Raw genomic sequence first — 25,485 nt, forward strand, 5'->3', positions numbered from 1 at the left:
ATGCAAGTGCCTGAAAACCAAGCAGGATGCCTCACATCAGCCAAAGTCTATTGTTCAGTGTAATTTTCTCGATGCAAATTATTTTAAACCCTCATACGACCGACTCAGTTGTCATGCAACCTTCCTGAGTTGTCAGATGACATGAATGCTCTCAAGTCCTAAACATGGGAATCTCTCTGATCCTTCCCTTCCATCCAACATAGTGTGAATGAGGCATTAGACCCTGTTGTGCTTTAAGCTAAGTGCTAACGCCAGCATGCTAACATGTTCACAATGTCAACACTAACATGCTGATGCTAAGAAGTTACAATATTTATCATGTTCACCATCTTAGTTAAGCGTGTTAGCATGCTAACATTTTCTAATTAACACTAAACACAAAGTACAGCTGAGGCTGATGGGAATGTCATTTGTTTTGCAGGTATTTGGTCATAAACCAAAATATTTGATGAAAAAAACTTTGATTTGATGATGGCTCAAGATAAAAAGTCAAAGGATCACCAATGTGACTACAGTTGATACTGTGGCGGACAAGAATGTGTGCATCGAATCCTGAATCACAGCAATTCATCCAACAACTCAAAGTAGTTGAGCAACCACAGACCAACTTTGCAGTTCTCCCAGGGTGGCTTAAATGTCTTTAAGTACTTAAACAATTCAACAATTATCAAAATAGTTGTTGATTCATTTTCTGTCAATCAACTACTCAATTAATGGACTAGAGGTTTCATCTCCACTCTATAGGCTAATAAAACAATCAGCCTTTTTCATGGCAGACATGTTGAATAACAGGTGTAACTAATAACATTTACTCCATTCCAGTAAGCACAAAACAAGGGCCCTGGAACTGGCACACCTGAATGGAAAACAGACATTGTTATTTAACTGATTTATTATTAATAACGTGTTTTTTCTGCTATGTCAAATGTCTCCAGTGAAAACATCAGACTAAGGTGTAAACTGTCCCGCTCTCACACATGCAGCTAAACTAGCAGCTGATTGAGAGATATGCTAATCAGTTTGTCTGTACACACCAACTGAGTCCTGACAAGAGGTCTAATCAGGTAAATTAAGTGAAAAAACCTGTGTGGGTGGAGCAAAGGCCTTCAACCGTATTTTGTGATGACGCACTTACAACAATGATTTTTTTTATGGGTTATTACAACATAATTTGTCAGAGAGGTCATTTAAGGACAGGGGAAAGAATCCAGGTGCACTCTCCATTGAATCACCTGAAACACTTTCTGGCAGGTATGGGCTCTTAATCTTTCATGCCTCTATATGATTTTCATCTGTCTGGAAAACATTTGAATTTTTTCACACCTAGCTCAGTTTAATTTTGTCAGATTGAACCTTTGTTCTCGACTTCTTTTTTATTTAGGTCTCTGAGACATGCTGCACCTTGCATCCCTGCATATTATTGCATGAAATGGAAAAGCTGTGAAATATCGCACTGACTTCAGAGAAAGTGTTATGATCTGTGGTGTGAGTGGACCCAAATGCAGACCAGGAGAAAGTTCAATAGTATATGTAAGAAGAGATTTATTGCAGGGAATGAAGCAGGTGAGCAGGTGGGGGAATAGTCATGGTAGGGGTCCAGACAAAGTCGGTCCAACAGGAGTATACTTAGTTGGGTCAGAGGGAGTTAGCATGGTGAGTTGTGTGGGCAGCAGGCTGATTGGCAGGCAGGCAGAGGTAACCAGGTGGTGATGATCCTGAGAACAGAGGAGAATTAATGTTAGTACACAAGGCATAGAACACGAAGAAATAACTCAGAACTGCGCAAAAACTGAGCAACCAAGAACATGTGACTACTACTGTAGCTGACTGAATAATCTGGCAAAGAGTGGGTGGCAATCCAGGGAAGATATACTGTCTGGCTGATGAGATGATGGATGGATGCTGATTAGAGCAGGTGCTGTGCATCAGGAGTTATCTGGGAGTAGCCAGAGGAAGGAGGAGCCATGCCTGCCACTCACATACAGGGAGACAAACGAGACAAGACACACAAGGAAAAGGGCAAACATAAGGGAGAACACTAAAGGCACAGCCAGGGCCGTGATGGTACCCCCTCTCCCCCTCAATGGGAGCCTCTAGGCGACCCACCTGGCTTGCCACAGCCCCACTTTTATTCTCTGGAGATGTTCCACCTAGGCAAAGTCTGCTGAGTTGCATGGGTTCCTCAGCAGGTGTGGGAGGCCAGAGGAAACATGGGGATTAGGTGGAGGATGTGGGTTAGTTTTAACTACAAATGGGAGCTGGCTAGCTTTTTCTCTCACTCATGGAGACAATTATCTAATTTAATGGACAGGGAAATTAATGAGTCTAGGGAATCTGTCTCATCCCTGGTAGCTAGCTCATCCTCAACAGTGTTGCTCAACCCACTGTGAAACACAACTTGAAATGAGGCATCATTCCATCCTGAGTCTCAGTGTAACTGAATACTCCGAATTCAGAGTATTCAACTACACTGCAGGAGCCCTGATCTAATAGCAGGAGGTGTTTAGACGCATCTCCACTGCCAACAGGATGGTCAAATGGTCCTCATTTCTGACACAAAGCTAGGGTAGGAGGAGCTGGCAGAAGAGTTGCTATCCCAAACAGTAGTATTCCAAGCTAAGGCTGTCCCCCTGAGTAACCCCATAATATAGACTATCTTAGCCCTGTGTATCAAATAAGTGAGGGGCTGTTGCTCAAACACTAGAGAACACTGAGTGAGGAAGGCCCTGCATGTCCCTAAATCACCAGCGTACAGTTCAGGCACTGGTATGTGGGGTTCCCTGAGCTGGGAGGCTGACAAAACTGTGGAAAGTACTGGAGTGGGAGAACTGACCAGTGTCTGGGACTGGAGGAGCAAGAGAGGAGAAGAGCTGGTCAACCTGTTGTCCAATCTGAGCCACATGAGAGGCAAGTGACTTGAGGGTGCCCATGGTTCCACAGAGGTCCTGCTTGTGTTTGGAGTAGCATACCCTGGTTGGTGAGAGTGAGTGGACACAAATGCAGACCAGGAGACAGGTCAAAAGTGTATATATAAAAAGGGATTTATTTCAACATAGGGGATGAAGCAGGTGGGGGAATGGCGATGGTGCTACTGAGGTGGGTCAGAGAGAGTTAGCGTGGTGTGGTTAGCAGGCAGAGGTAACCAGATGGTGAAGATCCTGAGAGCAGAGGAGAACTAACAATAGTACACAAGGCATGGAACATGAGGAAATAACTGAGAACTGCATGAAGACTGAGCAACCAAGAGCATGTGACTACCACTGTAGCTGATTGAACAATCTGGCAAAGAGTGGTTGGTGATCTGGGTAAGATATACTGTCTGGCTGATAAGATGATGTATGGCAGGTGCAGTGATTAGAGCAGGTGCTGAGCATCAGGAGTAATCAGGGAGAAGCCAGAGGAAGGAGGAGTCATGCCTGCCCCTCACACACACACAAACACATGGGGATATAAACAGGGGACAAGAAACACAAAGAAAAGAGGAAACACAGGAAATGTAAGGGACAACACTAGAGATGGAGCCAGGGCCGTGACAGAAAGTCCCAAGTACAACATGGGAAACTATGTTGTAAACCTTGTTTTTCTCTTGAGTATCTGTTATAATTTGCAATCTAAACAGCATCTAAGAGTAGAAGCTGTGGTGTCTTTTGTATTTGCGGGAGTTGTTTCATATTTATTTATTCATAGATTAAATTTAGGGAAGTTTAATCTAGTCTAATGATTTAGGGGAAACTTTTTCATTTCAGATTCTCAACATCACGTTATGTTTGCTCTGACGTAACTAGAGCTATTTCAGTCAGGTGGCTAAAAGGCGTTAAAGCTCTTTGCCTTTATTCACCCTGACAATGTGAGCACCGTAGACCTTTATATACATGTACACATGTGGTTGTACATGTGACTAACCTTACTGTGCATTCAGTACTTGAAGTAAGCCCGTTTCTAATGAAATAAGCCCTTCTGCATTCCTTTACCTCATTATGCACTTAACTGAGCAAAATCCAGCCTTTCTGGTGGTATTACCGTGTCACTTTGTTGTCAGGGCTCCAGGTAATGTATCAATTTGTTCACGTTAAGCACCGGAAAACAGTAACTTGCAGCATTTGTATCATACTGTGTGCTTGTAATTCACATCTCCCCTTGGTTGCTTCAGGCAGATTATGGTTGGCTACTATCAATATATTTCATGGCAATAAACATTGTACTTTTAGAAACTCCTTCTGGACTTCTCCCATTAGGAGTTTCAATAATGCAAATGATCGCTGAATCCATCGTTTAGTGCTTTCTGTTTCCAGATTCACATAAAGCAGTTTCCTGTTCCTGAATCCTATAAGCTCCTTGTGTCACTCTGCAGACTGTCTGCTCACACAGCTAAGCTCCCACAGGTGTCTGAAGGCCTCAACGCTTGGCCTTCTCGGAATGACATTTCATCAGGCCAGAGAAGGGACATTTGTGCCATCATGGAAGGCAGGCCTGCGCTAAGCGTTGTATTTGAGCAAATGTGCCCTTGCACAGGTGCACGGCTTGAGACTTTGATAGTTTGCAGGTTGTTATTATAGTTTAAAGTTTATGAGAACAAGAACTGAGGCACTGAGACTGAGAGTAAGCAGGCCTGATTTACTCATGAAGCCATCTTCATATTTTTGAGCTGAGTGCTCACTTTAAAGAGTTCAGCACTGCTGCAGTGTATAGTCTGCTGTACTGTTTATCATCACAGGCACCTCACAAAATACACACCAGCCAAACCAGCACCACTGGCCGTCTCAGCTTGGGCCTCTGGGCTTTACACCACAATGTGTGTATGTGTATGAATGTGACAGTAATGAATGCACCCTTACTCTCTGTCTTTACCCCCATACAAGTGTCCCCATTAGCTCTGATTATTGATTTCAATAGTTACCAGCCAAACTGTCCAATCCATCTTATTCGGATTGCTGTTTTGTTATAGAGTAGAATCCATTCAAACAAATATCATAAGTAGGATAAACCTTGTGCACAGGGAGGAGAATAGCTGCAGTCCATCAACACTTCATTTACACAGCAGCTGTATCGTCTGACACACAGTCAGTCCCAGGTCAAAGTCATTCACCGTACCCTTGTCATTCTTTGGTCTCAATGATACTCTATACCCTTGTCATCACCTGATCTCCATCATACTGTAGATCTCTCTGTGGGTGTCACTCATTCACTGTAGCTGCCTGATGGCAGGTATAATGGCATCTACGTATATTTTTGGAAATCTGTTAACAAATGGAAGACAAGAAAGTCAAGAATATTTGATGGCTGCATTACAGTGACTTTCATGTTTCTCTTGGGAATCACATAGTAGGAAAAAGATGGTATCAAGTGTCAAATCCCTCCTTTCAGTCAGTTTTAACTTCTTTTAAGCAGATGACTGCAGCAAAGTAAATTTATCTGATGAGAAATGAGACAGCCAGCAGCAGCAGTTAGCTTAGCTTAGCATACAGACTGAAAGCAGGGGGAAACAGCTGGTTCTGTCCAAAGGTAGCAAATCCATCTACCAGTTCCTCTAAACTTCACCAATTAACACATGATATCTTGTTTATTTAATCATAACCAAAACTGAAGTGCAAAAAAAAATGCCAGGTTGTGGTTTTACAGGTTATTTCTTGGCCGGGAGGAATGACTTCCTGGAGTCTTGCCGAGAGGTTGCCAGTTGCTGTTTTGAACTTCGGTTTCATTACAGATTAAATAAATGAGATACAGCATGTTAACTGTGGTAGGTGGATTTTTTTAGCCTTTTGACAGAGCCAGGCTTGCTGCTACCCATCTGCTGTATTTCTGTAGTTTGATATTTAACACATTAAATGATGAACTACTCCTTTAACTTTATGTATGAACAGTATTCAGGATGTTAATACATGACTGAGTTCAATGTATCAATAAATAAGTCCCATCACAGGAGACAAGAAGAGGCAGGAGTCAGGTATCAGCCTTGGCCAGTGTTCAACTCTGTGGTTTAAAGTCAACACAAAGACTGAAAGTACTTTCTTATTCATTAGCGAGTTGAGAGCTCATACTGCGACTATAACTCTTTATGGCTGGATTACAGTCATAATACAGGGATTGAGGGACTGTGTTACAAGCGTGGTGGGAGACATTGCAACTCCGGTGTCCTGTCTGAGAGCTCAGACCAGACCCTGATGTATCCGCTCACCTTGACCCGTCCTGGTCCTGGACTTGGCCAGTAAACATTGTGCTGCGACCTGTCTCAGCTGTTTAAGCCATCTCAGAAACAAGACTATCTGCCTGGATGAAATCCCAGTCACCTCTCCAATATTTCGGCAGTAAAACCTCACTCCTCGCTATCACTCCCACTGTTTTCTTTCTTATAACGTGAGTCTAAACCTTTCCCAGCCATTCAGCAAACCCAGACTTTTATAGGACTTACTTATTCTCTCCACATGCTCCGGTTGCACAGCCTAATGAAACGCAGTGGTGTCCAGCTGATTTCATTGCAGCAATATCAATATTGGGATTGGAGTGCTGTGAGTGCAGAATTCTGGGTAAAAAATAATATCACAAAGACCATGACAGTTTTATTATCGACCTTGTGAAATTAAAACCAATTGCTGAGGACTGATGTCATTGCACTCATGCAAGCATTTTGTGGTAGATCCGTGCTTGAAGACACTGTGGTTTTCTATAATTACATTTAGAGAGTATGAATGACGTAATTGACACCTGACATACAGACGAGGAGGGGAATACTCCCCTAACACACAATGGGCCCTAACAACAGTCCCCCTACAGCCAACAATGGCAAACAATAAGAAAAGACATATCACTGCACCAAGGGAAAGATTAGATTTTTGCCGGATGATCATTTTGCTTTTGTACAGTAGCCATTGAGCTGTATGTGATGTACATGTTTTGAAGTAGATGTACTTTCTTGGATAACATCATGTTTTCTCCTCTCTTCTTTCTGGGAATGATCCCCTTTCTCTGTTTGCCTTTGAGGTACAGCCATGCATTGATTCATGGTGCTGATCTCGTGACTAAAGCACTGGCTGAGCATCAGTCTTCCCAAACAACAACGGTGTCCTGCTGAGCCGCTACCAAGGATTACATACCGCTGCATGGCATCTGATGAGAAGAAACCAAAAAGAGTAAAGAGAAATACCGTTGGTATCTGCTTGTTGTTTGCACACATTGAACCATTATTGGTAGATTGTTTCAGCATGATTGTGCTCTTCTTTTGGCTGACAAAGTCCCACCATAACCTACCCAAGATGTGCAGGTGTGATGTGAATGCAATTATTTTTTCCACTTGTACTTTTTGATGAGAGATGCTCCATTTAAAGAATTGCAGCTTAATGTTGCCATGCTTTTTTGTAAATGCTCATACAGTAAGAAGAATATGAGTGAAAAACTATAGTGAATTAGTGGATCATCTCCTTAATTCATCTTAATGCTTGCATCTAGTAGCATTGACTATGCCTGTTTATTCAGCCAAATCAGACTATTCACCAAGTATTTGTGCAGGTGTCAATTTATTAATAGCTTTTACTAAAATAGGGATAGGGTTAGTGCTGAGTAGGTTTAGAGTGATATTCTAAAGTGGTGGGGTTGCTAGATAAGTCTGAGGATCGAGATGATTCATAAGATGGGAAATCTCTGCAACACAAATGTTTATTTTTCTGACTTTGGTCTGATCTTTGCTTTTTATTAACCACTCTAGCAGTTGTGGCTCTAAGGATGGGAATGTCATTTGTCATTCCTCCACTTTGGCTCAGACTAAATATCTCAACAACCATTGAATGGATTGGAACTGAATTTTGAACAAGCATTCATTGTTCCCAGAGGTAGAGGCATACTGAATTTATTGACTACCTGACTTTTCCCACCATCATCTAAGTATTTTTCCAATGCTTTGGTTTACAACCAAATACCTGCATAGTGACATTCTCATCAGTCTCAGCTACTTGGTGTTTAGTGCTAATTAGTAAATGGTAGCATGCTAACAGGCTGAACTAAGATGGTAAACATGGTAAACATTATACCTACTTAACATCATGTTACCATTGGCATTGTAGGTGTGTTAGCATGCTAACATTACATTTACTCTAGTACCACTGTGCCTAAGTACAGCCTCACAGAGCTGCTAGCATGGCTATAGACTCTAAGTGTTGTTAATAATGAAATATGTGAGGGCTTAACATCTTTAGGTCTCTAAAACTATTCAAATGGAAGAGCAAGAGAACATAATTCTTTGGTTAACTGCTCACAACTCATAGGCATGCAACCTCTGACAAAGGGTCTTGAGTAGACATCGGTTCAGTTTGAAAGGTCACAATTTGCTAATAGGCAACAGCACTTTGAATTTTGTAGATTTTTTAATGGAGTTTGGTTTATTGTTAAACCCAAAATGGCCCACCAAAGGTCAGCTGCTACAGATCAAACAGTTTAACAAACAGTCAGCTTTACAGACTTTATTCCCATAGCAACCATTACAAACACAGGTCACACTCAGGTCAAGCACAGTGTCATATTTACCACATCTGTGTGTCTTCTTCAGGACAGTGCACATTTGTTATTTTTCAATAAAAGTTTTTATTAATAACATATGTTGTGTGCAAATGTATCAGTAACATATGATCTGTTGAAAAGTAACACAAATGTGTGTTGTCTTCCAGGTACAGATATTTGTCTTCTTTTTTAAGAGTATACTGTGGTATATGATGAAGCACGTCATGAAACTTGACCAAACAAGTAACAATTTCACAGAATCCTTAATGAAAAACACATTAGAACAATTTGAGGGATATGGATTCATACTGTAAGACTCAGTACATGTAGAAGTAGACAATTATTTTTGTGCAATAGCTACTGGGGTTAGTAACTAACATGTTGATCAACTAAACTCCCCTTATTAAATTTTGAGATATTTCCATCCCAAGTGTGTTGTTATATTCAAAATGTCCAGCATGAAAAAGAAGATTGTGTTTGGACTCAAACCAAGAGTAAAGCCACTTCTTAGCTGTGCAAACTCTAAGGCATCTGATAATGGGACACACATGGCCACTGTCACTGATAATCACTGAAATACCAGCATTTAATGAGGAAATCTTCAAGGTTGTTAAATTGACTTGATGTCCTCCTTACTAATTACCTTGTCATGCGTGTAATTGTCTCATCTTATACATCACAGGTGCATCCAGGCCTTTATATCCCAGCGGCAATTACACACATCTGATGTTCATTGTCTCTCAGTAAGACCAGTTACACAAGGAGCGAGAGGAAGTGAAAGAGGGGAGAGGGATGAAAAGTGTTTTATGTGTGTGTGCGTGTGTGTGAGGGAGAGTCATTTGGGTGCTAAATGAGATTTCCAGGGAGGGGCGTGGGGCTAAGCACCCTTTTCTAAAAATCCACCCAGCAGGTAGGACACTCCTGCGTGAGGATTTGCTTAAGTCTGCTGGCTGCAACAAAGAATAAAAGAATGTCCTCCTGGCTGCACCGACAGCCTTGATTCGCCTGGAAACAGTGTCTGATTTGGCCAGAACAGAGCCTCTGAAATCATTTTCTTCCTGCCTGCCCCACATAAACTGCTATGTACATTTACACTCCTACAATAATAATAATAATAATAATAATAATAATAATAATAACAACAACTTTATTTATGTACAGTTACAAAGTGCTTTGCAATAAAAACAGAGTATATTTAAAATACAAAGAGAGTGAAACAAACTTAAATGCCATGACATATAAATGAATTCACTGAAAAGCAGTTTTAAAAAAGTGGGTTTTCAAAAGTGATTTAAAAGATTAGACAGAGTTTGCAGCCCTGATCTCCTCAGGCAGGTCATTCCAAAGTCTAGGAGCCGTGACTGCAAAGGCTCCATCACCTTTGTGTATCAATCTGGACCTTGGAACAACAAGGAATGACGTATCCACGCATCTCAGGGAGTGGGAAGGGACGTAAGGCAATAAGAGATCTGATAAATAACTTGGAGCGAGGTGTGTCTGGGCTTTGTAAGTAACAATAATATCTTGAAATCAATTCAATAGGTGGCCAGTGTAGGGAGGCCAGGATAAGTAAAATGAGATCATGTTTCCTTGTCCAAACCTATCAACAGAGAGCAGTTTAAAATTTGTAGAATAGAAGGGTAACTGTGTTAAAAACGTTATTTAGAGGAAGAATATCTAAAGAACAGGTTGAGGGTTTCGTTTTCTTTACTATATATATATATATATATATCATATAATTGATATCTTCTGAGTAAAGAAGGAAATTTGTCGCATTTCTCAGGGGTGGCATCTTATATCTGGCCCAGGGGAGAATCAATGACATAACGCAAGGCAACACCTTGTTAAACATAAGGCATTGGTGGTCAGAGTTATAGGCATCTACGGATTCAATATCTGGAATCTTTATACCATAGGATAAGACTTGATCAAGAGTGTGGCCTTTTGAGTGAGTAGGTCCAGTCAGAGCATGTGATAAGTTAAGAGACTCTATAAGGATTAAGAACTCCAGGCCCAAGGTTTTGTCAGGGCAGCAGACATGAATATTAAAGTCCCCAAGGATCAGAAACTTGTTGAATGTAGGCAGAGTTAGGGACAGCAATTCAGCAAATTCACTGATAAAACTGTAATCATATCTAGGTGGTCTACAAACCAATTGTTGCTGTCCTTTTGCACAGTGGTTTGTCTCATACCACAAATGGTCATTAGACCATTCTCAAATTTTCATTTGAGAACCATCTGAACACTGTAGAAGTGGGGTTGTGCTGGATAGTCAGCATGGCAAAGTTTTGTTTATAAAAGAAACAAAATTTGCTGTGAGCAAATTTGTGCCCTTTTTGTTAGGGTGTAGACTATCTCTTTTATATAAGTCTCTCTATTCCAAAATACATCAAAGTGATCAATAAAGCTGAAACTGGTGGCAGAGCACAGCACTTGAAGCCACTGATTAAAACTAAAAAGCTGAGTTGGAATGGGCCCAGATATTACACATTGTTTACCCAGACTTTCAACAGTTATGGCAAGAAGTTCGATATCATGTTGGAGTTTGATTGATTGGTTATACCTGACATCATTTGTGCTCATGTGGATGAAGACTATATGCGCGGATGGGTGGAGCTCTATAATTGAAGGGATGTACTGGGCTATATCCAAGATTTTCACACCAGAGAAACAGTATTTTAAGCCCCTGGGGAGTTCCACAAAGCAAACAATTGAGTCTCCCACCAGGAGAAATCCGGATCTCAGACAATATTTGAGAGGGGGTCCCTGAAGTTGATAACAGGCACAGGAGGGGGCACACTGTCAGCCAAAGCCAGACCAGACTGCCGGGTCACTTGGGGAGGTGACTGGGCGGGTTAGCATAGATGGATGGATTCCATTCCATCTAGTCAACGAGGGAAGGCGGAGGCCTCCGGACTCGGGCCTGCGGGGCGGTAATGATATCCTTGGACGTCTGGGCTTGGAAGGACGTGACAGTGCATTCCTCACAGGGATAGCCAGGCACTTCCTTCTCCGAGGAGACATTTGAATAGCAGGCACGAGGGATGATGAACTGTCGTCATCTGGTAGATCACATAGTGGAGTGGAAGTTTGACAGCGGGAGAACTCTGTCAACCTCTGGGGATTATAAAAGAGGGAGTGACAGTCTCTTATTTCCTTTCACCACTGATGCCCAAGATGACCCAAATGGAGACTTTCTACTGGGGGGGACCAAACCATTTTACGCTGTCATCATCAGGCAACTTGTTTTCCATGCCAGCAGGCTTCAGCTCGACCAGGCGGGAGTGCAGTTGAGCTTGCCAGCTAAGTAGTTTGCTGATCAGGCTCTCAATGGTTAGGAGCTCTTCCCTGAGCCTTGACAGCTCAGGATCCATCACCATATCTGTGAAAAACACAGTCTCTCAAGTGGATAATCCATGACAAATGCGTTTCATATCCAGATTGTATCTAGATATGATTTAACCTGATTACATTTACACCTGGTATTAATATGTGTCTCTAGGGTCCACATTGGGATCTGATTGAGATTGCTCTGTCCAGTTCAAACAACTCAACATTATATCTGCCTCTCATTATTTATGCAGGTCCAAAAAAAAAGATGGTAGCCATCTGTGAAGCTGCGCTATTGTATGGACTTTTGCTTACTTTTTGAAGAGGGAGAATAAGCCGTCTTGACTCCATCCACGAGTGTCTTGAATATAGCTTTGCTTTTTTGCTAGTAGCTTAGCTTGCTAACTTGATAATGGCTGCTACCTCACTGGTTTGGAACAGTTGCGTGTGATTACATATTTTCACCTACGTAGTTGTTGTATGTTGACTGACAACACAATTGCATTTACACTTGTGTTCAATTTGGTCACAATGCGTCCCTAACCACATTCAGAGGTGGTTTGGCTGATCGGATCACAATCCATCCTCAATGTGTCTTGGGTGCATTTCACCTGTACTTTAATGTGGTCAAGTACTTTTTGATTGCAATCCATTTTAACGCAAGGTATAAAAGGGGTCTCTGACAACCAATAGGTAAGGTAATAGTAGGAAAGCCATTAGCCCCATTAACCCCATTAGCCCTGTTAGCCATTAGCTCTGTTAGCTGTCATCTCGGCTAGCCATGTTGTGGTGTCCACATGGCGGCTATCAGCATCTCCAACTGTCAGAACCAGGCCTAGCAAGTAATGCCAAACTGTAGATCAGTTAAAAAGACTTAAAAGTCATTAAAAACCAGCATACATTTCCGATATTCAGCAAGAAGGAGGAGGAGAAAAAACACTGTGTTTTCATTCTGCACTCTTAGTCAGTTATTCATACTCTGAAGCGCATGCTAGGGGCTCTATATTGGGGACAATAATTTCCCGAGACTGGTTTAAGATATGTATCAAGTGGACAAATTTTCAGCAGAACCGTTCATCAACGTGTCAAGTTAATTTCTGACAAATCCTCTCTGGGTTTCCTCACTAACTTGCCAAAGTTCTGTGTGGAAACACAGCTCAGGGTCTTGTGTCATTCTGGGAGGGCTCCCAGTATTTCACCTTGGCCAGAAAACCCCTCCAAGAGTTCAGGAAACCAGTGGGGATTAATACAACCTACTGGTGATGAAACTTTATCAGCAGGGCTGAACGTGAAGCAGAGTACTACAAGGAGCACATTTAAAACCTGTTTAAGTCAGAGCTTTGCTTCCATTGTTCATTATCACAAAGCTACAGTAGCTGATGCTCAATTATCTGTGCTGCTAACAGATGGTGCTTGACTCTGTGAAGAATGTGACTTTTATTGACTTCTCCTTCCTTGTCTTGTTTAATGTTAGGAAACAAAGTTTGGCCATTATTTCTATCAGTCATGATAACATTGTACTTTTCAAAGTATTTGCTGAGATCTCAGAACACGGTGACATTGCTACAACGGAATCTGATGGGGCAAGAAACAGGAGCAGGCGGATGATTATATGACACCAAAAGTGACCTGATGTCTTTTCATTGTTGTATGCTTCTGTATCTCCAGGGTGAATATTCCCAGAGTCCATCTTTGTGGCTTGTGATTTGGAAACAGGCACGCCAGCCATCTTTAAGATGGTACGACTCCCTCTTCCTCTTCCTACGCTTTCCATATCGTCTCTGTCTGCAGTTTCCTCTCTGGTCCAGTTGAAGCAGGACAACGAGACAGATAGTTTTCATTTTTATTCTCTGAGGGATTTTCACTCTGAGAAAGAGTCTGAATTTATTGGAGAACAGGACTCAAAGGGCAACCTGATGAACTTTTCCTACTGAGTGTAAAAGTGTAGATTTAGATCTAGTTCAGGTTAATTTTATTCTTAAAAAACTGCAGGATTTGTTCTGATGAGACATATTCTGACGGTTTGATTGATTGCCTATTGATTGTAAAATTGATCAAAGTTGCTCCAGTTGGTTCCTCCACTCACTGTGCGATTGTGTGAGCATGTGTATGTGTACGGCCCTATTTGGCTAACCTGATGTGCCAGATGGTTTGTTACACAGAACCAAGAGAAGTCATCCTTGGAAAAGGGCAGGTACTTTCAAAAATACTTGGCAGGTGATTGGATGAACCATCTGTCTACCTCTTACCTTGCATGGCAGTTGGATTCGCTTGTGAGGTTGTGAGGTTACGAGATCACGAGATATGCGAGAATCCTCATAGGACACTGATTGGTCTGAACCACTGGTGGTTCAGACACAAGCACATAACTTGAAGCCTGACAAGATGGATTCTCACGTGATCTTGTGATGTTGTGATCTCACAAATCCGACTGCCTCACAAGGTAACTGTTTGCCAACACCCAGAGCGAACTGGCCTTCTCTCGTGGCTTCCTTAACATTATCAGTGCTATTGCCATCCTTCCGTACTACATGTCCCTGGTTGTCGATGTCAGAGATGAATCACAGGAGGATGCCACCATGGGTGCTGGCAGAGGCTACCTAACCTGGTGCGTCCTGAGTTCTCCTGAACATCCTGTATGTGATGAGGCTGGCTTGTCACTTGTTGAAATTGACAATGCAGTTCAGCCTGCTGCCGTGTGGCCGTAGGTGAAAACTGATCCAGGAAGTCAGTTTGTAAACTCTGATGGATGTTTACGATGGAGAGTTAGGGCAGTAATTTTACCATTTGCCTTTGATTTCTCTCACAAACATTTTTGAATAACCTCAATGTTTAAAACTAATGATTGTCTGATTGTCTGAATGCTTGTGTTTCTTGCCTTGTCAGACTTTTTTAAAGATGTTGCTACAATTTACCAAATTACAATTCATCCTGAAGGGGGCATGAATGTCCAAATTTCATGGAAATCCATAGTTTTCTCACTGAAAATACACAATTATCCTCATGGTGGCACAAGGAAAAGTTAGGGGTCACCAAAGTCACTAGGGCTCATCCTCTGGGGAACATGAATGCCTTTACATATTAATTTCATGGCAATCCATCAAATAGTTGTTAAGATATTTCAGTCTGGACCAAAGGAGTGGACTGACCTACTGACTGACCTACATGGCTAAAAATAAGACCCAAGCTGAAATATATCAGAATGATCCTTTAACCTTTTAGGAAACCTTTCAGCACTGATCTCCCTGTCTTTATCTTGTTAGATTCATTCTAACAAGACTGACGGTTTGCAGGAACTACCTTCAGGAGAGAGATTGGTGTATCCAGTTCCGTGAGAATAGCATAATTCCCAACGTGCAACAGTGTTCAGCAGCCACACTTTGGCTGGCCCAGAGAAACAAACTGCTAATTGATGCCATTGATCGACTCTTGTCTGACTCTGTCTCTCATTGGCCTGTTCCACATTCAGCTCCCTCTCTCCCCATTTGTCATATTAGAGTGGGGTTCAGTCTGCTTGTTTTCTCCCTCTAAAAATGTTGCTTCACTTTTAATGAATACATAAAAATCTTGGAACCAATTTGGATTCTATAAAAACGTCACTTAACTTGCCATAGACTATTAATTTCACATATGTAGAGAGGAGGAAACACAGCAAACATAGCATTCCTGATGAATCACTGGGCTTTGAGTGAAATTCATGACAATAAATCACAAGATGGATTTTCAGACAAACAGAATGTCGTGTTTCATGACTGTACAAATTGTCTCATCTTATACATCACAGGTGCACCCAGGCCTTTGGATCCCAGCGGCAATTACACACATCTGATGTTCATTGTCTCTCAGTATGACCAGTTACAAAAAAGAGCAAGAGGAGGGATGAAAAGTGTGTTGTGCATGTGTGTGTGTGTGTGTGTGTATGTGAGGGAGAGTCATTTGGGTGCCAAATAGCAGAGGTGAGATTTCCAGGGAGGGACTTGGGGCTAAACACCCTTTTCTAAAAATCCACCCAGCAGGTAGGACACTCCTGTGTGAGGATTTACTAAAGCCTGCTGGCTGCAACAGAGAATAAAAGAATGTCCTCCTGGCTGCACCGACAGCTTTGATTCGCCTGGAAACAGCGTCTGATTTGGCCAGAACAGAGCCTCTGAAATCATTTTCTTCCTGCCTGCCTCACACTAACTGCTATGCACATTTACACTCCTAGAATATTAAATCCGTGTTCATGGACAGTGTTATCCAACCGCCATCACTCCCCGAAGCTGAGAGCTGGTTTAAGATATGTATCTGGTGGTCAGATTTTCAGCAGAACCATTCATCAACATGTCAAGTCAATTTCTGAAAAATCATCTCTGGGCTTCCTCTCTAACTTGCCAAAGTTCTGTGTGGAAACACTGCTGAAGGTCTTAAAGTAAAGTAAGTCTGCTAAGTCACTATCTATCGCCGAATGAGGTAACACAGTGGTGATTGAGCCTATGGCCCACTGATGAAAGCCCTTGCATTTACAATATTATGAACTGGATGTCAGTGGCGACATTCCCGGGAAAAATCATAACCGGCACACAGTTAGTGATGCGTTTTCCATAACCCAGCAGTGGTTGGTCTGTCAGAGAGAGTATGCAGAGCTAACACAACAGACTTGCTCTTCAACTAGAGGCATGGCCCAGGTGCCAACTGCCAACTGACTGACATCACACAGGCAACACTGTTCGGATCTCTGGGAAGTTAGGTCCAAAAACATACCTGCAATTACCACTTATCGCCATAGGTGCCGCCAAAAAGGGTGAAACAGAGATCTTTGAGATTTTTTACTTTAAGTCATTCTGGGAGAGTTCCCAGTATTTCGCCTTGGCCAGAAAACCCCTCCAAGAGTTCAGGAAAGCTGTGGGGATTAATACAACCTACTGGTGATGAAACTTTATCTGCAGAGCTGAACGTGAAGCAGAGTACTACAAGGAGCACATTTAAAACCTGTTTAAGTCAGAGCTTTGCTTCCATTGTTCATTATCACAAAGCGACAGTAGCTGATGCTCAATTATCTGTGCTGCTAACAGATGGTGCTGGACTCTGAAGAGGCGAGTGAATGTGACTTTTATTGACTTCTCCTTTCTTGTCTTGTTTTATTGTTCAGAAACCAAGTTAGCTCACACAGTTTTGTTCTTTGTTGTAACCTGAGGAAAAAAATCTTTTTTATTATGAACTCTACAGAACAGGGATTTCACATTATTAAGCACAATTACTGCTGTGAAGATGAACAACCTTCACTCAACACTAGAAATCAGAAGAATAATACCATCATGATGTTTTTTTAACATCAAAATTAACTTTCCAGTACAGACATGCTGTCACCTCCATGTCCATCCATCCATCCATTTCCACTGCTCATCCAGGACCGCATCGCGGTGGCATCAGACTGAGTAAGGAAACCCAGACATCGTTCTCCCTTGCAATGCCCTCCAGGTCTTCCTGGGGAATTCCTAGGTGTTCCCAGGCCAGGAGAGATATGTAATACCTCCAGCGTGTTCTGGGTCTACCCCAGGGTCTCCTACCAGTTGAACGTGCCCAGAACACCTCTACAGGGAGGTGTCAAGGAGACATCCTAATCATGTGCCCAAATTACCTCAGCTGGCTCCTTTCAATGCAAAGGAGCAGGGGCTTTACTCCAAACTCCCCCAAATGTCAAGCTCCTCCCCCTATCTCTAAGGCTGCGACCAGACACTCTCTGGAGGAAACTCATTTCAGCTGCTTGTATCCACGATCTCATTCTTTCAGTCACTACTCAAAGCTTGTGGCCATCGGTGAGGTTTGGAACGTAGATTGACTGGTAAATTGAGAGCATTGCCTTCTGGCTCAGCTCTTTCTTCACTACAACGGTCCGGTACAATGTACACATTACTGCTGATGCTGCACCGATCTGTCTGTCAACCTCATGCTTCATCTTACCCTCACTCATGAATAAGACCTTGAGATACATGAACTCCTTCACTTGAGGAAGCAATTCACTTCCAATCCAGAGGGAGTAGTCTGCCTTTTTCCAGCACAGCACCATGGTCTCAGATTTGGAGGTGCTGACTCTCATCCCAACTGATTCACATCCGCTTACAAACCATCCTAGTGCCTGCTGGAGGTCATGGTGTGTTGAAGCCAACAGAACCTAGGATTTCTTCTCTTGGCAATGTGTACAGTAGTTTTTGAGACTCTCACTAAAAGCTAAAAGTGTCAACCTGCAGGTAGTGCTAAAGAAAAAATGAGGGGATCTCCAAAGTCATTAGGGTTCATCTTCTGGGGTCCATGAGTGCCTGTACATATTAATGTCATGGCAATCCATCAAATAGTTGTTAAGATAGTTCAGTTTGGACCAAAGCGGTGGACTGACCTACATGGCTGAAAATAAAACCATGTTGAAATAAATCAGAATGATCCTTAACCTTTTAGAAAGGTTAAAGGATCATTAAAGGATTCTGTCTTGATCTAGTTAGATTCATTGTGTGCTCTGTGTGCCATATCAGTAATCATTGATGGTTTGCAGTAACTGCCTTAAGGAGAGAGACTGGTTCATCCATTTCCATGAGAGTAGCACAATTCCCAACATGCAACAGTGTTCAGCAGCCACACTTTGGCAGAGAAACAAGTTGCTAATTGTTGCCATTGATCGACTCCTGTCGTGCTCTGCCTCTAGTTGGCCCGCTCCACATTCAGCTTGGCATCTCCCTCTCTCGCCATTTGTCATATTAGAGTCGGATTCAGTCTGCTTGTTTTCTCCCTCTAAAATTTTTGCTTCACTTTTAATGAATATATAAAAATCTTGGAACCAATTTGGATTCTATAAAAACGTCACTTAACTTGCCATAGACTATTCATTTTACATACGTAGAGAGGAGGAAACACAGCAAACATAGCATTCCAGACGAATCGCTGGGCTTTGAGTGAAATTCATAACAATAAATCACAAGATGGATTTTCAGACAATAAAACAGAATGTCGTGTTTCATGACTGTACAAGTTTGTCTATTTGGGTGTATAGTGGAATAATTCTCATTACTCTTTCATTGCTTTCACATCAGTTTATTCAACACAGAAATCAATCTGCTTGACGTCACACACACAAACCTTTATGACTCCATCAGTTGCAGTTAATCAAAATGTGCTGCCAGCCTAAGTACTGTTCAGTTACTCTGATAAATCTGATAAGATTTCAGAGATCAGCACTTCAAGAGCACATCTCTACCAAACTACTGGGAGAATTTGACAACATTTAGACCTTTAAGTTGGTAAATAAAAATGTATTATTTTATTTTACGGCACTGTTTCGAACTTGGGCTTTTGCATTATCAGTGTAGTGGAATCAGGTGTGGAAAACTTGGAACTATCACAGTGCAAAGACCAAGCAAAGTGCATGTCTTTATGCCCACTGGTGCACTTAAGATAAGCTGTTTTATGGATATGATAGATGAAGTAATAGAATTTGACAACAAAGTCTGTCCAAATGTTCTGCTTCTTGTCTTGTTCCGTAAGTGGTCACTTACTAACATATCTTTTGTATTACTAAAGGGCATGTTAAAATGAAACAAGACCTTTCGCCTTACAGAACAATACTGTCTGTAGTTTGAGAGAATCAGTTCAAATAAACACATGGATTTGGATTTGTTTAACAGTTAAGTATCCTGCAGGCGAAATCACCAAAGCAACGAATGTTAATGTTCAGTGACTAATAGCTTCTGTCTTTGTTTAGTTGACCAGATGGTCCAATCAAGCTGAAATGATCAGAGAAATGATGATCTGAAATCTCTGAAATGATCATCTGTTGTGAAGTGACCAGTGCAAATCAGGAACAGTGCAGAGTTGGATAGATTGTAACTATGTGATTGTGACATCTTTCAGTTCAAGTTTCTTTAGTTAGCTTTTAAATCAGATGAAAAACAGCTTAAACAATACCATACAATTTCCAGTGCACATGGCTTTTATTTTGTGCAGAAAATAAGGTCTGTGATTCATATAAGCCAAAAACATTCACATTTTGTTCCTATAACATAAATTAATATCTTAGAATTGAAGCTGTACAATGTTTGTTTTTGTTGATTGTCATCTGGAAGCCCTTCTTGTCAGAGTAAACTGGCCTCTAAGATGAGGATTCTCAAGATAAAACCTTCATCAGCACATACATACGGTATCTGTAGTATTCAAGGGACCTCTAACACACCCCTTGTATTTGGTATCAATAATAAACGCATCTTTCATTCATCATCAGTGTTACTGAACTCCTAGGAACCCTTGGGACATTTTGCCCCTGGCACCCGTCCTTTGTTTTTCATCACCTAAACATTTTGCTCTCTCCGGGCTGACTTCCATGAAAGTCATGAAAAAATAATCCTGAGTTTGGGGACCTTCCAAAACCATAAGGCTACTTTTTTTCTTATAGCTATTTCCACCCATTTTCATTTTCATTTTCACTTCTTGATTACTTTAATTAAAATGAATGTCACTGTGGCAAGAGGCAGGTTTTTATTTGTGTGCCTATGCCAAGATACTTTATATGGGCCTATTAATTAAATCACAATTGGAAAGTCTTACAGTATACGTTGCCCTACTCCTGTGAAATAACCAGAACATATAATGTTGTTCTACCATTGCCAGTGGTGCAGTTCCACCTTTTCTTTACTTTACTTCTGCAAGAGTTTTATCCATATTCACAAGTCACAGTAAGATACAAAAAGTGGATTTATGTCACCTGTCACCTGTTCTTTCAATACCTGAGAGGAAGAGCAGAAAGGATAGATGGGGTGAATTACATCTTTCATTTCTGTTGAGCATTCAGCACTATACATTGAAATTCTGTTTCAGTGTTTCATGTGTCCTAGTTCCTAAAACACTACTGCAGCTCTGCTGTTGGTCGGCTAACTCTTTTATTGAGGCAGTTGGTCATGAGAGGTCACTGTTCTTTCTATGAATTCATCATTTGGTTCTGTCTGTTCTCTTCTTTTCTTGATGTTGCCCATCCCCATTTCCATCACTGTTTCCTGTCCTTCAACAAATTGAAGGAATATTTAATGAATATAGTTAGATGAGAAGACTGATACCACTCTTCTATTGAAGCTGCAGCCATGAGATGGTTAGATTAGCAGAAAGACTGGAAACAAGGGGAAACAGTGAGCCTTGCTCTCTTCAAATATAAAAAAATCCACCTTCCAGCACCTCTAGAGATCACTAATTAACACATTAAGTCTTGTTTAACTCCAGCACATAACCCACCTTCTTGTTCTCATTAAAACATAACATGTTAGTTGTTAGTGAGCTTTACAGTTTTGGACAGAGCCCGGCTAGCTGTTTCCCACTGTTTCCAGTCTTTATGTTAAATTAAGCTAAACCCTCTCCTGACTATATGTTCATATTTAGCAGACATATATGAGTGTGGTATCTATCTTCTCATCTATCACCTCTCTTCTCATCAGGACAGTGAATAAGAATATTTCCCAAAAGGTTGACCAATAAACTTATTATGATAAATACTATGTTAAAATGATCTGTTAAACAATTTGTGAATATTATGAAAACAATAAGCCAAACTTGAAGCTAAAGATTGACTTTTTTTTGTAAAAATGCTGCTTTATTTATACAGTATATTCCATTCCATTCTTCCTTCAGTCTTTTGCTATTACTTACTCACTAATTGATTAATTGATAGCAGTCTATAACATTATCAATAAACATTATTATGTGATAAGCCTGAAAGTCTGAGCTCAAAATAACAATAGCATGAGATAAACCATCTGTCCTGTTTGTTAAAATGAATGATTTGTTAAAAATATCCGTCAGAATCAGTCTTGTGAAAACTGTTTGTATGTTACTAACACATCAACACCATTACATTACTGTTATACGCTGTTACGGTAAGACTGCACTGTAGCCTACATGCAGAGTCTGTTGTGTCTGGTGTGTATAATCATGATCGCCGCTCAGAACATTCAGTATAGTATCAGTTACTTCTTTATGTGTATGATGGATGCAGCAAGAAGCATGACTGCCAGGAAGTCAGATAGATAGCTTGGTAAGCCTGCTCAGTAAAACCTGTATCTTTCTTTTTTATGACAAAGAGGGCAGTGTTCTTATCAATCTGCACATTTTTCAGAGCTGTGCTGGAGACAAAATCCACATACTCCCCTATTGTGTGAAATGGGGAGGATTATTTTTGCTCCAGGCATTCCGTGTTATTCTATAGGGCCTCTTGGTCTACTTTTTCAACAGTGGGAAGAAACATGGCAGGCCTCTGTTTTGAAGACCCTTCCAGAAATCTGTTCCAGGACTCCAGCTCTGCAGCCACACTGACAAACAGCCGTAACCACCCTGACCTTCCCCAACCAACTTCCTCTGGAGAGGAACCCAAACAAATGTTGTTATTCAGGGCCTAATAATATTCTGGTATAAATGGGGAAGGGTTTGCGTCAGGGGTACTTTTCAACTTAACAAGAATCAGGTCCAATCAGGCTTCTATAAATACTGAGGTCATGAATTGAAGTACCATCCCAACACATGGACACCAAAAAGAAAGTTTCTAAACATTTTTAACTATTTTATTTTTCAAATATTGAGTTTACTCTTCAATTGTTTTTTGCAAATTTTATTTAAATTAAGCAGGTCTTTTAAAGAAATTCCTCAGGAAATGAACAACTCAAACTCAACTCAACTCAAATTTTCCTTATGCAGTACCATATTATATTAAAATATTTTCCCCATATAGTACCATTTTTTCCAGGAGACTTACTAATAAATTATCAGGAAATTACAGACCAGTCAAATAAAGTGTTACATTCTTATTGCATTTTATTATTATTTTTTATTTCCCACCATGTGTAGGTTTTCAACTGTAATCCCCCCAACTTCCCAGACCTCTGTGTCCTCAATGGTATATGGCCCTGGGCGCAACAATAAATTGGATTTGATTCTTGTAATCCAGACGAGAAAAATACCTCCCAAATATCTGGCAGCCTGTGTGATACTCTGATGCTAGGTTGCCAAGAGTTCACATAAATTATAATGTAATAGCTTTGACCGGATTGTAATTAAGTTGAAGATATTTCTGAGGTATGCTACATACAAATCTGGCCACATGAGCAGTAAGAATATGGAGATTGCTTTTTAACTGTGATTAAGAATGAACAAAGTAAGCATATTCCAAGGCTCTTCTTCTGTTTCCTGCTGGGGCTTCCTCACATACACCCAGAGATGAGTCCACTGCAAAACCAACTGCTTTCACATTATTATCGTTTCTGACCAAGATCATTTTGCATGTGTATTCCCTTATATTGTGCAATAGAAATGTTTTTATTTTCCACAACTATAAAGACCACAGATGTCAATATATCTATTGTTTAGCAGCCACGTATTTCTGTCTTGTGTTTTTAAAAGGAGACCTGGAACATTCCACAACTTCTTCTTTCACACCAGTAGTCCATTACTGGCCCTTGAAATGGATACTCAGCCTCTCTATCATAAAATGGTGGTATTACACCATTAACGTTATTATTACCGGTTCAACACTGAAATCAGACACAGAATCAAAGTCTTTTATAGTGTGAAGAATGGCATATTATCACAATATCATCTTGACTAAGCTTAAAAAAGCACATAAAAAGTCCTTTTAAGGTGTTATTATGTTATTGTGGTTTTTGTTAAAGATGTCTGATAGTGTTACTTTAATCTGTGTAATCATCCAACCCTCTGGGGAAAATGGCTGTATTTTTTGGAGATTGCTGTGTTCTGGAAATATTTTGCCTTTTGGTGTTCATTATTGTTGGCTCTGTCCATGCGAAACATAACTTTGAGTATGCAAAGTATGCAAAACATCCAGGCGTTCAATGCAATATATATCTTTAAAGGAATATTCACAGTTTTGGGAGTTTCTTTGCATCTTTGCTCACATTTTCAAGTCTCAAAAAATCTCAACAAGTAGCCCTGCTTCCTGCTATGCTGTTGTCTGACTGGACTGCTCCCTAGGTAGACTGTTGATTCGCCTATCATCACAGCGGGGACAGGGAAGGATGAGATAAGCTGTGCAAGGTAACGCCCACAAGCAGTGTTGTACTTTCTGTGTAACAATGGTTGGGCCACTTACTGTATCAGAAATTTCCTACACAATATTAGTATTAGCCAAAGAAAAGCAGACCGGATGAGACCACGATCAGCAGACAGAGGATGAAAAGCACATTGAGGGGGCAGCATATGTCAACGAATGCTACATATAACAGACAGTGTGCAACGTCAGAACGTGCACAGAGAAAACATGCATTGCCTGTGGCTAACCCAAAGGTATACTTTTCAGTTATAAATGGCTGAATCAGAAATAGTGCACAGTGTGCCATGCAGCTGTTACAAAGCTCTTATTCAGGTGTGATAAACCGGAGTTCATATAACATGCACTGAACTATCTGGCAGAGCAATAACATTTTTCAAAGCTTGAAATTCACTCATATTCTCCATAAATATTCTAGGCATCTTATTTCAGTGACAAGAAGGTCAGTTCCAATGATAAGTTGGATAAATGTCACTTTAATTTGTACCAGCAGTGCACCGGGTTGCATCGTCTGTATGTATTAAGCATAGACTCCATGTATGGCCTCCTAATAGAGATTGATGCATTTAATCAAATGTTCCCTCGGCCTTTGCCATTCCAAGGATTTTGTCCTGGTTATCATAACAATAATGTCTAATGACGTTGAAATGGCAAGCGGCAGAGCAAGGGGCAAAATCGTTTCAATCTATCAAGAGTACATTAAAGTAAGTGTACACTGATTAACTGACTAGTCACACATAAGTCACACATGCACTGTAAAACAACACTGAGCCATATTAAAGTCTGATTAGAGTCTAATGAGGAGACCAATTCAAGTGGTTGGAGTGCAGATTGCTTGTCCATTAGTCTACAGTACATATACTGCACAGTGCACAGTGTTCGTGCTTTAGTAGCTGCATGACAAATGTACTGTAGACATTGGCTGCAGAAACATCAGGCAAATATGCTTATTTTTAGGCCAGAGAAGGTAATTAATTTTAGATTAAAGGAACACTTTGCTCATTTTCAACTTTATTTGCATATGTCATCGTTACTGTACAGAGGTATCATGCTCTAGTGGAGTTCTCTGTGTCGCTGTTGCCAGCTGTGGCTAGTTCACTTCCATCATCAACTGACATACTCAGAGGTCAGTGGCTGGCAGAGTCATTATAGTGAATGTACTTAACTTAAATGTACTTGAGCTACCTCAGGCTGCTGCTTTGACTGTGCAGCTGCAATGACAAAAGAGTAAACTGACATCCATCCAGGACATGTTGACTACATCATGCTCTCATCTTATGGGCCACAATCATGATCAGTGGTAATGAGCAGGTAGTGGTTCTTTAACAAAAGGTACACATACTAAACTAAACACTGTATGTACACATAAGTTAAAAACTTGAAATTAGTGGTCTATGTCAGCCATTCTCAACCAATAGGCCGTGGCCCACAGGTGGGCCTCAGAGCGCCATCTAGTGGGCTGTGGACGCAGTGGTACAGCTAAATGGTTCTTTTTTTTGGGGGGGGGGTAATTTACCCAAGCTAGTTATTTTTATATCAAAATGTGCTCAAGAATTCAGAAAAATAAAAAATGCCAAATTAAAATGCATAATTTCAATGGC

General features: G+C 40.9%; 1 long non-coding RNA gene across 1 annotated transcript; it reads right to left on the reverse strand.

Annotated features, from left to right (window-relative positions):
- Positions 1-10,176: 10,176 nt before the first annotated feature.
- Positions 10,177-12,289, reverse strand: LOC121909678. The gene is made up of 2 exons (XR_006099495.1): positions 12,133-12,289; positions 10,177-11,869 (listed from the first exon to the last, which is right to left on the reverse strand). It is a non-coding gene; the product is annotated as an uncharacterized LOC121909678 (long non-coding RNA).
- Between the last annotated feature and the right edge of the window lie 13,196 nt (positions 12,290-25,485).

The sequence above is a fragment of the Thunnus maccoyii genome, chromosome 13 (assembly GCF_910596095.1).
Source record: "Thunnus maccoyii chromosome 13, fThuMac1.1, whole genome shotgun sequence".
NCBI classification, from domain to species: domain Eukaryota; kingdom Metazoa; phylum Chordata; class Actinopteri; order Scombriformes; family Scombridae; genus Thunnus; species Thunnus maccoyii.